This window comes from Bos indicus x Bos taurus, chromosome 9 (assembly GCF_003369695.1).
Source record: "Bos indicus x Bos taurus breed Angus x Brahman F1 hybrid chromosome 9, Bos_hybrid_MaternalHap_v2.0, whole genome shotgun sequence".
NCBI classification, from domain to species: Eukaryota; Metazoa; Chordata; class Mammalia; order Artiodactyla; family Bovidae; genus Bos; species Bos indicus x Bos taurus.
In genome coordinates this window covers 98,740,029-98,753,033 of record NC_040084.1, presented here as the reverse complement: position 1 = coordinate 98,753,033, position 13,005 = coordinate 98,740,029, and the positions used below count along the sequence as shown (strand labels likewise).

General features: G+C 42.1%; 1 protein-coding gene and 1 pseudogene across 1 annotated transcript in view; both read right to left on the bottom strand.

Moving 5' to 3' along the window:
- PACRG (parkin coregulated) overlaps positions 1-13,005 on the bottom strand; it is a 531,079-nt gene that overhangs the window by 307,942 nt on the left and 210,132 nt on the right. The window lies entirely within an intron of this gene.
- Positions 11,418-12,481, bottom strand: LOC113898657 (annotated as a pseudogene).

Sequence of the window (13,005 nt, the reverse complement as noted above, 5' to 3'; positions counted from 1 at the left end):
TGAGGCTTAAATCTAGTTTATTTAAAAGACCTAACTCAGTGGGCAGGCAGAGAGGAGGACAATAAACGTCAGCTCTTGTCATCATTAGTGGTGTTGTTGGTATTAGAGTTCATTTCTTTATGAGTTCATCCAATTTTGGTTGTGGATGAAATATTTCTGGGGAGAAGATGGGAACAGTAAGAACCGTTACAAGTGGAGAATGAGAGCAAGAGAGAGAATAATTAAGAAACAAAGCAACCATACCTGGAAAGAAGCAGGTAGAGAACAGAAGTGAGATCTGAGCTGGAAACAGTTCTTTTCTTCCTCTCTCTGCTATCTACACTTTCCCAGATTTTTCCAGCTCATGTCATTTCTAACCCCATCATTGTATCACAAACAGATCTGGTTTTCTCTTCCTTTCATCATTAATATTTGTAAAGCAAGAATGAAAATGCAAATGCCTATAGAAATTAAGCAAGTAAAGTGAACAACAGAAGCAGGCTATGTTATAGCCTTTTCTCCCAGATCCACTTTATTTTCATATCAGTTGATGAGATGGCTATTCACTTCCACACAAAAGTTTGCTCTCTCCCATTTTTCTGGCAACACACAGCTTATCCAGTCAATCTGGGCCCATAGGAATATTTCTCTACTTTCAGAAAAATAATCATGCAAACAGGATAATTAAGGTCGATTGACACTAGACTTCATTGCCGGGGTCCAGCCCTGGTGGATCCAGGGAATTCGAAGCGGGGACGGCGTCGGCGAAAATCAGGAAACAACTGCTTAATTAAACGTTTATTAAGGATATAAAGAGTGGTGAAATAAGGATAGCTCAGCGAAGAAATTCAGTGAAGAAAAGAGGCTGAATAAAATTCCAAAGCAGGGAATTTACGTCACCTACGAAGGCCGCAGGCGTCCTCCCGTTCTCCCGAAGGAGAGGAGACACTAAGGCCTCCCCGGTCAGATCTTAGAAGCCCAGGCAAAATTAGTAGGCTTGACGAGCTTCCCCGCCTCAGAGGAAAAATTCAGCTAGAAGGTGAAAGAAAGAATGACATGGGGACACCAGATTTTGGTGAACAAGGCCCGCACTTAATTTTCCAAAGTAGTTTCTATACCTTAAGTTATGCATAGAGGATAATGGGGGAAGGGGTAGAGTCATGCAGCAAGCCAGGCTTTCTTCCTGCAAACTTATCATATGCAAAAGTTTAGGTGATTTGCATCATCTTCTGGCCCGGAGGCCTGTTAACATTTTAAGACCCTTTCTTCAGAAAACTTATTTTTCTCTAAAGGTGATTAGTCAAGCGCCACCCTCAAAAGCATTAGATAAAGTTGCATTCCTACAGAGCAAAGGTGTGGTGAGCTATAACAAGAAAAAGAATTAACTCAAGGGTCCCAGGTTGCAAACATTAAAGCTACTACTTACACCAATTATATTAATCAATACACTGCCAGGGACACAGCAGGTAAGGGATATGGAGACTTAGCAGCAAACATTGGTCCAACAAGTGAAAAACCCTTCACCAATACAATTGCTAATCAATCTTTTAACTGCTCAAAGGACTCTGTATTTAGACAGTTTAGAACATCTCATGCCTCTCACAGTAGGGAGGCTCTGAGCAATCACATGTGGCCGGAAAAACCTATTCAGGCAGGCTAGAGGACTTCCAAAGGAGTTTGTAGGTTGAAACACTGTCACACCCAGGAATTATTAACTGGAGCTGTAAATTAACTCTTTTTTTCAGAGAGAGGTAGTGGGGGACAGCCCCCCATAAAGTCAGAGGTGTAGGTGAAAGCACAAAGCAGAAAGTAGGCAGACTCTGGTTTTGGGGGTAGATGCTCGACAATTTCCAGGGGGACTCCTGAGGCTCGATCCCGCTTTTGCGTATGCCGAGCCTCCTTCCTCATGACCTTTGCCATGGGCGGAGTGCCTCATGCTGGCTCCCGGCAGTGATAGAATTCTAGTTGAGCTATTCCAGATCCTGAAAGATGATGCTGTGGAAAGTGCTGCACTCAATATACAATATGCACTCAATATGCAATATGCCAGCTCCCGGCACTTCATTTTGCAGGTAGAAGAACTGGTGAGAAGGGAGAAAAACGGGGCACACATGATATCTAGGAGGGGAAAGTGTTACCTGACTCCAGATATTACTGACACACAGAAATACGGGCCCAGATCTTGCAGTATTCAAGAGAAGCTAGAAATTTGGACATGGAGATTCTCCATTTGTAAATGTCTCAAAAATACCATGACTCAGGCTTATCTAACACACCTGAGATCCGGATCCAGCCTTTAGACACTCTCAGTACAGAGGATTCAAGTTTATGATTTGAAGGGCATCGCTGAGTAGGCCTACCTAATGAATCAAATAGAATCTGATGACAAGAAAAAGATTTTCAAAAGAGCAAATATACAGCTATAGTCACTTGATTGTCTGTGGTAATGCTCTCTCTTCAATAAACAGAACATTCCCCAGCTATTCAACCAAGTTGTCTTACAAAATGCAAAGACATTTCCTTCATCTACCAACTGCTGAACTCATTCATCCCTTCAATGACTACTTCTTGAGCATTTACTATGCTCAAGACGCTGTGGGCAACACTAAGATAATTAAGATATACTTGCTGCTTTTTCTAGCCTTTTTGTTTTTTAAGCTGAAAAAGACATTTTCTAAAATCACTCTTGTTGGGTTGAAATAATTTTTGACTTTCCCTGGTGTCTCAGCGGTATAGAATCCACTTGCAATGCGGGAGCCGGGGGTTTGATGCCTGGATGGGAAGATCCCCTGGAGAAGGAAATGGCAATCCTGCTCCAGTATTCTTGCCTGGGAAATCCCATGGACAGAAGAGCCTGGTGGGCTACAGTCCACGGGGTCACAAGGAGTTGGACACGACTTAGTGGCTGAACAACCACAACAATTTTTACTTATTTCTCTCTTTCTTTTATTCCTTATTTGTACATGTGGCATTAGAGAATTTGTGGAAGGTCAAATGCAAGGAAGGTGTCAAAGATAAGTATGTGAATCTTCCTGAGAGTCAGTCAAGAGATTTTTCCATGGAATATACTATCTGGCAATAAACAAACAAATGCCGTGATGGTCAGCAAGGTAGAACGGCTCCCCAACCACCATGTTCATACTCGACACCCTCCACAAGCATTAAATCATCTAGATAGGCCTATAGTGTGTAATATGGGGCAACCTAGGGGACTTTTTAATTAAAAGTTCTTAAGACTTCTTACTTCCCAATATTTTGATGTCTTTCTGAAGAAGCTGCCTTTTATTAGTTACAGCAGACAGGGTACAAAATGCTTTCAATATTTTTAATATTACAGTCAGGATTTTTTTCAGTTCATTTACAACTCACTGCAGTGATTAAAGCAGGTTGCCTAACTGTCTTTAAGCACACTATTTTATGCATAATATGGTAATTATATTAAATGAGTGTACTATCAGTGGACTTCTTGGATGAGTGAATTTTCTTGGGCTAAACAAATGGCATAATGTATATTAGATGATTCTGTTTTGCCGCATTAGGCTAGAATTTAATCAACTTATGTAAAAAGTTATCAACAAAATCTTATCAGTGTGACTTTTTTATACTTTCTCGTGTGAATAAGTGAAGGCTGCCTATTGCTTCAGTCTCCAAAACCCATAAAAAAGATCATATAATGAAATCAAATTCCACCAAGAATAAACACAGTGGAGACAATTTCTTAAAATAGTAACTGTACTGTGTAAATAGGAAAGGGTATCATATTCTTTTAAAGACTGCTTGTTTTCAATTTATAAAATAGAGACTGAGGCAAATCAGAAGTTGGGAATCCCTGGTGGCTCAGTGGTAAAGAATCTGCCTGCAATGCAGGAGACAGGAGACTCAAGGGATTGACCCAGGGATTGAGTCAGGAAGGTCCCCTGGAGGAGGAAATAGCTATCCACTTTATTATTCTTGCCTGGAGAATCCCATGGACAGAGCAGCCTTGTGGCCCACAGTCTATAAGGTAGCAAAGAGGTGGACATGACTGAGCATACACGCACGCAAATCAGAAGTTATCCACAGATAATCTTCTCTTTGATGTGGTCTGATAGCTTTCCAGCCTGTTATTAATAGTTCTGCTTTCCTTTTATTGGCTGTCATTCACAAAAAAAAAAAAAGGCCTGGTTTACCCTAGTTTTCATACTTTTTTCTCTGTAGCTAGGTCTGAGAAACATGTACTCATTCCAAATCCATGCACAGTGGAGAAGGCAGGTTTGTTGGCTTCTACAGACTCGATTCCACCACCAGCAGTGCTCACATCTGTCTTTAGAGAACTGCAGTGTTGTTCACGCGTCACCTCACGGAGAACAGAGGAGACCCATTTCCTTCTTGTTGAATCTCATTCAATCTTTGGATGACGTACAAGGTAAGTTATTGAATAGTGAGTACTCCATCCGTTTAAAGGGCTTCAGTCTTTCCTGCACTCAGCTCTCCAGTCGTGCTAGGGTCTTTGCAAAGCCCACAAACACACCTGATCCCTCGCGTGGCCCCCGTGTGTGCTACCACCTCTGCTGAGAAGGCTTCTCTGCTCCTCCCTGAGTCAGACTCTTGTCTCTCCTTCAGAAACTGGGACCATCACCTGCTTAGGAAGCTATTGCTGGAAGCTCCTACAGCTGGGATAACAGCACTCCTGTTTGTTCCAGAAGCCCCATGGCTCACCCCAGTCTCAGCCCTCCTCTCACTGAATGGCAGGGAATTGCATGTCTTTTTTTGTCTCTTTCCTCACTGAACAAGGGGCTTCCCTTGTGGCTCAACTGGTAAAGAATCCACCTGCAATGCGGCAGACCTGGGTTCGATCCCTGGGTTGGGAAGATCCCCTGGAGAAGGGAAAGGCTACCCACTCTAGTATTCTGGCCTGGAGAATTCCATGGACTGCGTAGTCCCCGGGGTCCCAGAGTCAGACGCGAATGAGCAGTTTTCACTTTCACTTTCCTCGCTGAGCCATAAGCTCTCCAAGGACAAGACTAGATTGTTCATGGTTGTAGCCTCAGTATCAAATAGAGCTCCTGGAGTCTAGAACGTTCAATATAAACCCTTGAAAAAAGTAAATGAACAGTGATACGAAATTTTAAAAAAATAACGCAAATCACTGCTTACTGAGTTCTGGCTCAGCCAGAGGCTCCCCTCTGTATATCATCTGAGTCCTTACAACACCCTGCTGTGTCCTCATTTGACAGATGAAGATGCTGAGATAAAGTCAAGATACACAGTCAAGGTCACAAACCAAGAAAATGTCAGAGCTACGGTTTAAATCCAGATCAGTTTATCTTTGAAGACTTCAAGCGTTACAAAGTAAGGAGGCCACCACTCTCTCGGGTAGGAGCAAGGAGCTCTGGTCTTAAAGGGGGCTCTCTGAAGAAGCCCCGTGCCTGGGGTGCCAACAGGGGCCCTGCTTCCTGCAGAGCTTCAGGAAGTGGTCAGTTTCAATACCTTCACAGGACGAATTCTGGGAAAGCCTGTACCTGCCACAGAAACAGGAATGGCACAGGAAGAGGCTGGGGTCCTCCCGGGAACCACGTAGAGACCAGAGGGAGGGTAATCCACCATGGGGACTGGGCACTGGCTACTGACTGAAGAAGCCAGATGCCATTCAAGAGAACATCGGGCAGGTCTGCAATGGAAAAATAAAAATAAGTCTGGACTAAAATTTAGAGTCTAGGTCAAAATTATTCAGTTCACTGATATCTCAGATTTAAAATCCAGTACAAGGATCTTAATTATCAGACAAATTGAAGTAAAATTCAGCTTATGGCTGAATTCTTCTGCAGTCTATTTAAATGAATTCAACCATAGGATGTTACAAGTACTGGTATATCCAGTTGGAGGTCTTTGGTACAATTGTAAAGTGGTAAAATGATTATGAATGTAGGCATTTGTGTTTATAATTATGCTTCATAATTAATGTTCCTAAGTAATACTTTAGGTTCACACCTCCATTTGCAGTTTTCTAAATGAAAGGTTTTGTACTAAAAGACTGCAAAATGGCAGGGCAGGTCATGAATCACCAGGATTAATAATGTTCCACTCAGAAGTTTTGAAATGCTTAGGTTAAAATTAAAATCACAGAAAATTAGTCATGTTTAGTGGATCAAACCTTGCATGGGAAGAGCAGACATCATAAAGTGAACATAATCATTATAATTAAAATGTTTTACCTTATAGAATGTAATCCTCTTTAAGAAAGGAAATTTTGTATGCTGCTATAATGTTAAGCAAATATATAGAAGCCCAGCCCTACATTATTTCTCAATTTGTAGGATGTTTAATTCAATTTAAGTTGAGGTGGGCAGGGAATACCCAATCTTTTATTGAGCTTCCACTATGAGTTGGGGCTTTGGCGCACTCTTGACTGAGACAGGTTACAATTAAGGTATCTAAACCTCATAAACCAGTTAACAGTTTGACAGCCTTACAGTGCTTCACATACAAGTGCTCAGAAGAATCTACTGAATTAATGAAGGCGGCTACATGAAATGTCCGATGTTACTCTTGATAAGTGCAAGGGCCTGGATTTGCACTCTGAGACATATCAGTTCTAATAAGAGGTGAATGAAACCTTGACAGCTTCCTACCAGTAAGAAAAACCTATCGGCAATCAACTCCTTCAGAACAAACCTTTCCCACCATAATTATTTGAGTGCTGGGTGCTAAGTCACTTCAGTCATGTCCGACTCTTTGCAACCCTCTGGACAGTAGTCTATCAAAGCCTTTGACTGTGTGGATCACAATAACTTGTGGAAAATTCTGAAAGAGATGGGAATACCAGACCACCTGAACTGCCTCTTGAGAAACCTGTATGCAGGTCAGGAAGCAACAGTTATAACTGGACGTGGAACAACAGACTGGTTCCAAATAGGAAAAGGAGTACGTCAAGGCTCTATATTGTCACCCTGCTTATTTAACTTATATGCAGGGTACATCATCAGAAACTCTGGGCTGGAGGAAACACAAGCTGGAATCAAGATTGCCGGGAGAAATATCAATAACCTCAGATATGCAGATGACACCACCCTTATGGCAGAAAGTGAAGAGGAACTAAAAAGCCTCTGGATGAAAGTGAAAGAGGAGAGTGAAAAAGTTGGCTTAAAGCTCAACATTCAGAAAACTAAGATCAGGGCATCCGGTCCTATCACTTCATGGCAAATAGATGGGGAAACAGTGGAAACAGTGGCTGACTTATTTTTCTGGTCTCCAAAATCACTGCAGACGGTGATTGCAGCCATGAAATTAAAAGATGCTTGCTCCTTGGAAGGAAAGTTATGAGCAACCTAGACAGCATATTAAAAAGCAGAGACATTACTTTGCCAACAAAGGTCCATCTAGTCAAGGCTATGGTTTTTCCAATGGTCACGTATGGATGTGAGAGTTGAACTATAAAGAAAGCTGAGTGCTGAAGAATTGATGCTTTTGAACTGTGGTGTTGGAGAAGACCCTTCAGAGTCCCTTGGACTGCAAGAGATCCATCCTAAAGGAGATCAGTCCTGAGTGTTCTTTGGAAGGACTGATGCTGAGGCTGAAACTCCAATACTTTGGCCACCTCATGTGAAGAGTTGACTCATTGGAAAAGACCCTGATGCTGGGAGGGATTGGGGGCAGGAGAAGGGGACGACAGAGGATGAGATGGCTGGATGGCATCACTGACTTGATGGACGTGAGTCTGGGTGAACTCCAGGAGTTAATGATGGACAGGGAGGCCTGGCGTGCTGCGATTCATGGGGTCGCAAAGAGTCGGACACGACTGAGTGACTGAACTGACTGAACTTAACTGGACAGTAGTCCACCAGGCTCCTCTGTCCATGGGATTCTCCACACAAGAATCCTGGAGTGGGTTGCCAGGCCCTCCTCCAGGGGATCTTCCCAATCCAGGGATCAAACTAGCATCTCTTAAGCCTCGAGTATTTCAGGTCAAATATGGTTTGGGGCTGACTGCACGAGTAATTACAAATACCATATTTTCCTATTCCGTCAACATGAATCTCTGTCCATGAGGAAACACAGCAGACACCTTACTATTTGGGTGTGGGAAAGAGCGACTGTGCTTCTCACTGTCATGCTTCTTGCAGTGGCAGTGGCCTACACAAGGACTGCAAACCACAGCCAGCCGCAGCACTGATTCCCACATCCGCAGCCTTGTCTAGAGAGAGGAATGATTCTCAGTGAGAGCTGACATGACCACTAACTAGATACTTTGCTGGAACATTGTAAGATTCTCTAATTGACTTCACAAAATAAATTCTAAATGACATTTAGTCTCCTAAACATATAGCAAGGAAATTTGAATGGTATAGATAATTTTTATGTAGTCTTGGGGTGAGAGAGGCATCTGAAGAATCATGCTTCCAAAATTGGAAATCATAAAAATTGCTGGATTTTACTATTAAACTTTGCTACATAAGAAGTAAACTTGCCACATGAGAGGAAAATACCTGGCAATATGCTTAATAAAGAATGAATTTTTTAACTAAGGAAAAGAAGTACCATAGTACAAGAGAGAAATGGAAAAAGACTTCTACATCCATCACTGCGACATACTGAATATTTTGGAACAGCTTTCATCTTAAAATTTTTTTTTAGCTAGAAATCGTGCAAAAATAATAGGAAATATCTAATTCATATCCATTCTTTGAGAAAACAAGGGCCAGAAAAAGAGGAGAATAAAGGAAAGGTGAGCCATGTGATGGCTGTACCACGTTTTCCCGGAGGCATTCTAGCTCCAGAAACTTGTGTTCTGAGGCCCGGATGGCACAAGGACAGAAGGCGAGTCCTTGGGGCCTCACAAGCGGAGATTTGGAATGAAGACTCCTGCTTAAAGCAGGATTCCCAAAGGGTGGCCCCCTAAGTGAAAGTGGGTTAATTCACCTTTGAGGAAGATAACAATATCAGTTGTAACAATTATGATGCACCGAGCAGGTTCTCAGTGCTTTAAGTATTAACTCATTTAGTCTTCACAACAGCTGTCTTAGATAGGTATCAGTTCAGCTCAGTCACTCAGTTGTGTCCGACTCTTTGTGACCCCATGGACCGCAGCACGCCATGTCTTCCCTGTCCGTCACCAACTCCCAGAGCTTGCTCAGACTCATGTCCATTGAGTCAGTGAGGCCATCCAGCCATCTCATCCTCTGTCGTCCCCTTCTCCTCCTGCCTTCAGTCTTTCCCAGCATCAGGGTCTCTTCCAAGGAGTCAGTTCTTAGCATCAGGTGGCCAAAGTACTGGAGTTTCAGCTCCAGCATCAGTCCTTCCAATGAATACTCAGGGTTGATTTCCTTTAGGATGGACTGGTTGGATCTCCTCGCAATCCAAGGGACTCTCAAGAGTCTTCTCCAACACCACAGTTCAAAAGCATCAATTCTTCGGCGCTCAGCCTCCTTTATAGTCCAAGTCTCACATCCATATATGACTACTGGAAAAAAAACCATAGCTTTGAGTAGACGGACCTTTGTTGGCAAAGTAATATCTCTGCTTTTTAATATGCTGTCTAGGTTGGTCATAGTTTTTCTTCCAAGGAGCAAGCATCTTTTAATTTCATGACTGCAGTCACCATCTGCAGTGATTTTGGAGCCCCCCAAAATAAAGTCTCTCACTGTTTCCATTGTTTCCCCATCTATTTGCCATGAATTTGCCACCTATTTGCCATTAGATAGATATAGTATTAGGCCAATTTTATTGTTGAGAAAATTAAAGCTCAGAGAGGTTAAGCAACTTGTTTAAGGACACATTGTTAGTGAGTGTGAGATTCAGGTAGCCTGGCTCCAAGAAGGGAGAGAAAAGTCTCTCCTAGCAAGGAATTAGCATCTACAATATCAAAAGGAACACCCCCAAATCAATAAGAAAAAGATAAACAACTCCAGAGAAACTTGGAAGAAGAGATTAACATGCAATTCATAGAAGAGAAAACATAGGTTGCTGAATAAACAGGAAAAGATGTCCAACATGGCAAGTGTAGATTGAAAGTCCAGCATAAGGAACAACGGGGACTCTCTACGTCTGGCTGATTAGAATGTAGACTGAATCGACCACTTTGATAACAATCTAGTGAGTCTATCACTGACTCCATGGACGTGAGCTTGAGTAAACTCCAGGAATTGGTGATGTGCAGGGAGGCCTGGTGTGCTGCAGTCCATGGGGTCGTGAAGAATCGGACATGACTGAGCGACCGAACTGAACTGAGTCTATCTGAAGCTCTCTCTTTTCTTCCTTGCTTCTGCAATCCATGCCTAGGCACCACCTCCTCTGTGATGTCTGCATGAACCCATGGGCTCACAGTGACCTCACATTCTTCAAGCTTCCAACCTTCATTCTAGCACTTACTGGAACACACGACCTGCTGCCTGCTGTTGGCAGTTCTCATCTGTTCCTGAAGTGCCAGGGTGGTGGTGTTTCGTAGTTTTTCATTCGTAGCATCTGAGTAGAAGCTAAATAAATATTACTGGTTTGACTATAAAAAGGACTAATGTAACCAAATAAACCATATTTTGGGTTTCTCACTGTTCCATTAGCATATGTTGGATGCATACTGACAATCCAATTATAGTCAGCACAACATACCTCAGGGCAAACAAAACTTTAGTATTTTTGTCTTGTGTAGATCTGCTTTGTATTTTCTTGATATAAAAATTGAGCACGACAAATGTTCTGAAGAAAAGTTAAGAAAATGAACTACTGTACACTGATGTCAAGGTCTTCTCTTCATCAAATCAGTTTTAAAAGCCATGTTCATTTCTTTGAACATCAGAAAATGACAAAGGCCCAAGGCTCTAACTGACTTTTGATAAACATATGACTGAATCACTGAAATGTTTCAGTTTATTGTATAAAATCTATATACTAAACAGGTATTAAGAGAGACAGATCATCTCTCTCTGGAGTTTAATGACTATCCATGACTTTCACTATTACTTATATATGGATGATTCTCAAATCCACATTTTAGCTCTGATTTCTCAGCACATACTCTTTCTCTTTAATTTTTTGTTTTCTTTTTGCCCTCTAGTTATAAAAGTAATATGTGCTCTGGGTAGAAAAAAATTGAAAAATAAGCAGAAGTTAAAGGGTAATAGGACCACCCATAACACTACCACCAAGAGTTGAGATAATTACCGTCCCTATTTTATTTTATTTTTATTTTTTTAATAAAAAAAATTGTATTTAATTAGAAGCATTCAGAATGTCAACAAAATAGCTGCAAATTTTTTTCTTTTTCTTTTTTTTGCAATTACAGAGTGGTATTCAGTTAACAGAACAACAATTATTCGTATAAGCTGCATCAGAGACAACTCAAGATGAAAAAACTACCATCTCCATATATAACTAACTTGTGCTGTGCACCAAAAAGAGCCTGCTTTAAACTTCCATGCCAATTTACAACCCATACTGTACCAGGCAAGGTTAGTGGCTACTGAAAATACCACCAGGACAGGGCTATCTAAAGACACATTCGGTAGTGTGTTAACTATACAAAAAAAGACACTGTACAGTTTAAAAACAAATCTTACACAGCCTTACATTTCAATTTTTTTTTCTTTAAAAGGAATAAGCTGTGTACAGGGGGGTTAAATGCTTTATAGACAAGAAAAAAAAACTGCGCTAGAACCAACTTATTCATCATCATCATCTTCCTCTTCCTCCTCATCCTCTTCATCTTTTTCCTCCTCCTCATCCTCTTCATCTTCCACATCTTCCTCCTCTTCCTTCTTTTTCTTGCTCTTTTCAGCCTTGACAACTCCATTTTTTGCTGCATCAGGCTTCCCTTTAGCTCGGGATGCGGCAATATCCTTTTCATACTTTTCCTTCAGCTTAGCGGCCTTCTTCTCACAAGGCTGCTTGTCATCCGCAGCAGTGTTATTCCACATCTCTCCCAGTTTCTTTGCAACACCACCAATGGACAGGCCAGGATGTTCGCCTTTGATTTTTGGACGATACTCAGAACAAAACAAGAAAAAGGCCAGAGGAGGCCTCTTGGGTGCATTGGGATCCTTGAACTTCTTTTTTGTTTCCCCTTTAGGAGGGATATAAGTTTTCATTTCTCTTTCATGACGGGCCTTGTTCGCCTTTTGCCATGTCTTCAAATTTTCCTTTCTCTTTAGCGGACATGGTCTTCCACCTCTCTGAGCACTTCTTAGAAAACTCTGAGAAGCTGACGGACGCATCCATCCGGGTGCTTCTTCTTGCTCCTCCCGGCAAGTTTGCACAAAGAATGCATATGAGGACATTTTGCCTCTCGGCTTCTTAGGATCTCCTTTGCCCATGTTTAATTATTTTTCTTCAAAAGTGAGAGCGACACGATGAGATCACGGTCCCTGAAAACCGGGGTTTCTGCTTGTGCAGAGGGGTGAAAGCAGCCAGGATTTAACTTCTCAACCACATACGGTTGCATTACACTTCAGATCTCTGGAAAGGCAGGGCTTTTCTGCAAATTATTGTTTTAATCTTCCTCTTCCACCTTTGGAGAGAAACATTGGGGTATTTCTATCACTTTGTCTCTCAGTGAATTCTTTCTGGGATGAGACATCAAGAATCTGAGCTTCATTCCCGTCCCTATTTTAATATGTGGTTATTCTAGCCTAATTTCCATATATGACATGTGTTCAACCTAGTCACCCCTCCACTGATCTTTTTGTTGTCTCCTGGTTTGGTCTTTTACAAGTGAAAGTGAAAGTTGCTCAGTTGTGTCCGACTCTTTGAGACCCCATGGACTCTACAGTCCATGGAATTCTCCAGGCCAGAATACTGGAGTGGGTAGCCTTTCCCTTCTCCAGGGGATCTTCCCAACCCAGGGATCGAACCCAGGTCTCCCGCATTGCAGGTAGATTCTTTATCAGCTAAGCCACTAGGGAAGACCAAGAATACTGGAGTGGGTAGCCTGTGTCTTCTCCACTGGATCTTCCCGACCCAGGGATTGAGCTCCAGTCTCCTCCTGTATTGCAGGCGGATTCTTTACCAACGGAGCTATCAGGGAACAAAATGTCATATAATTGGAATCATGTGGTG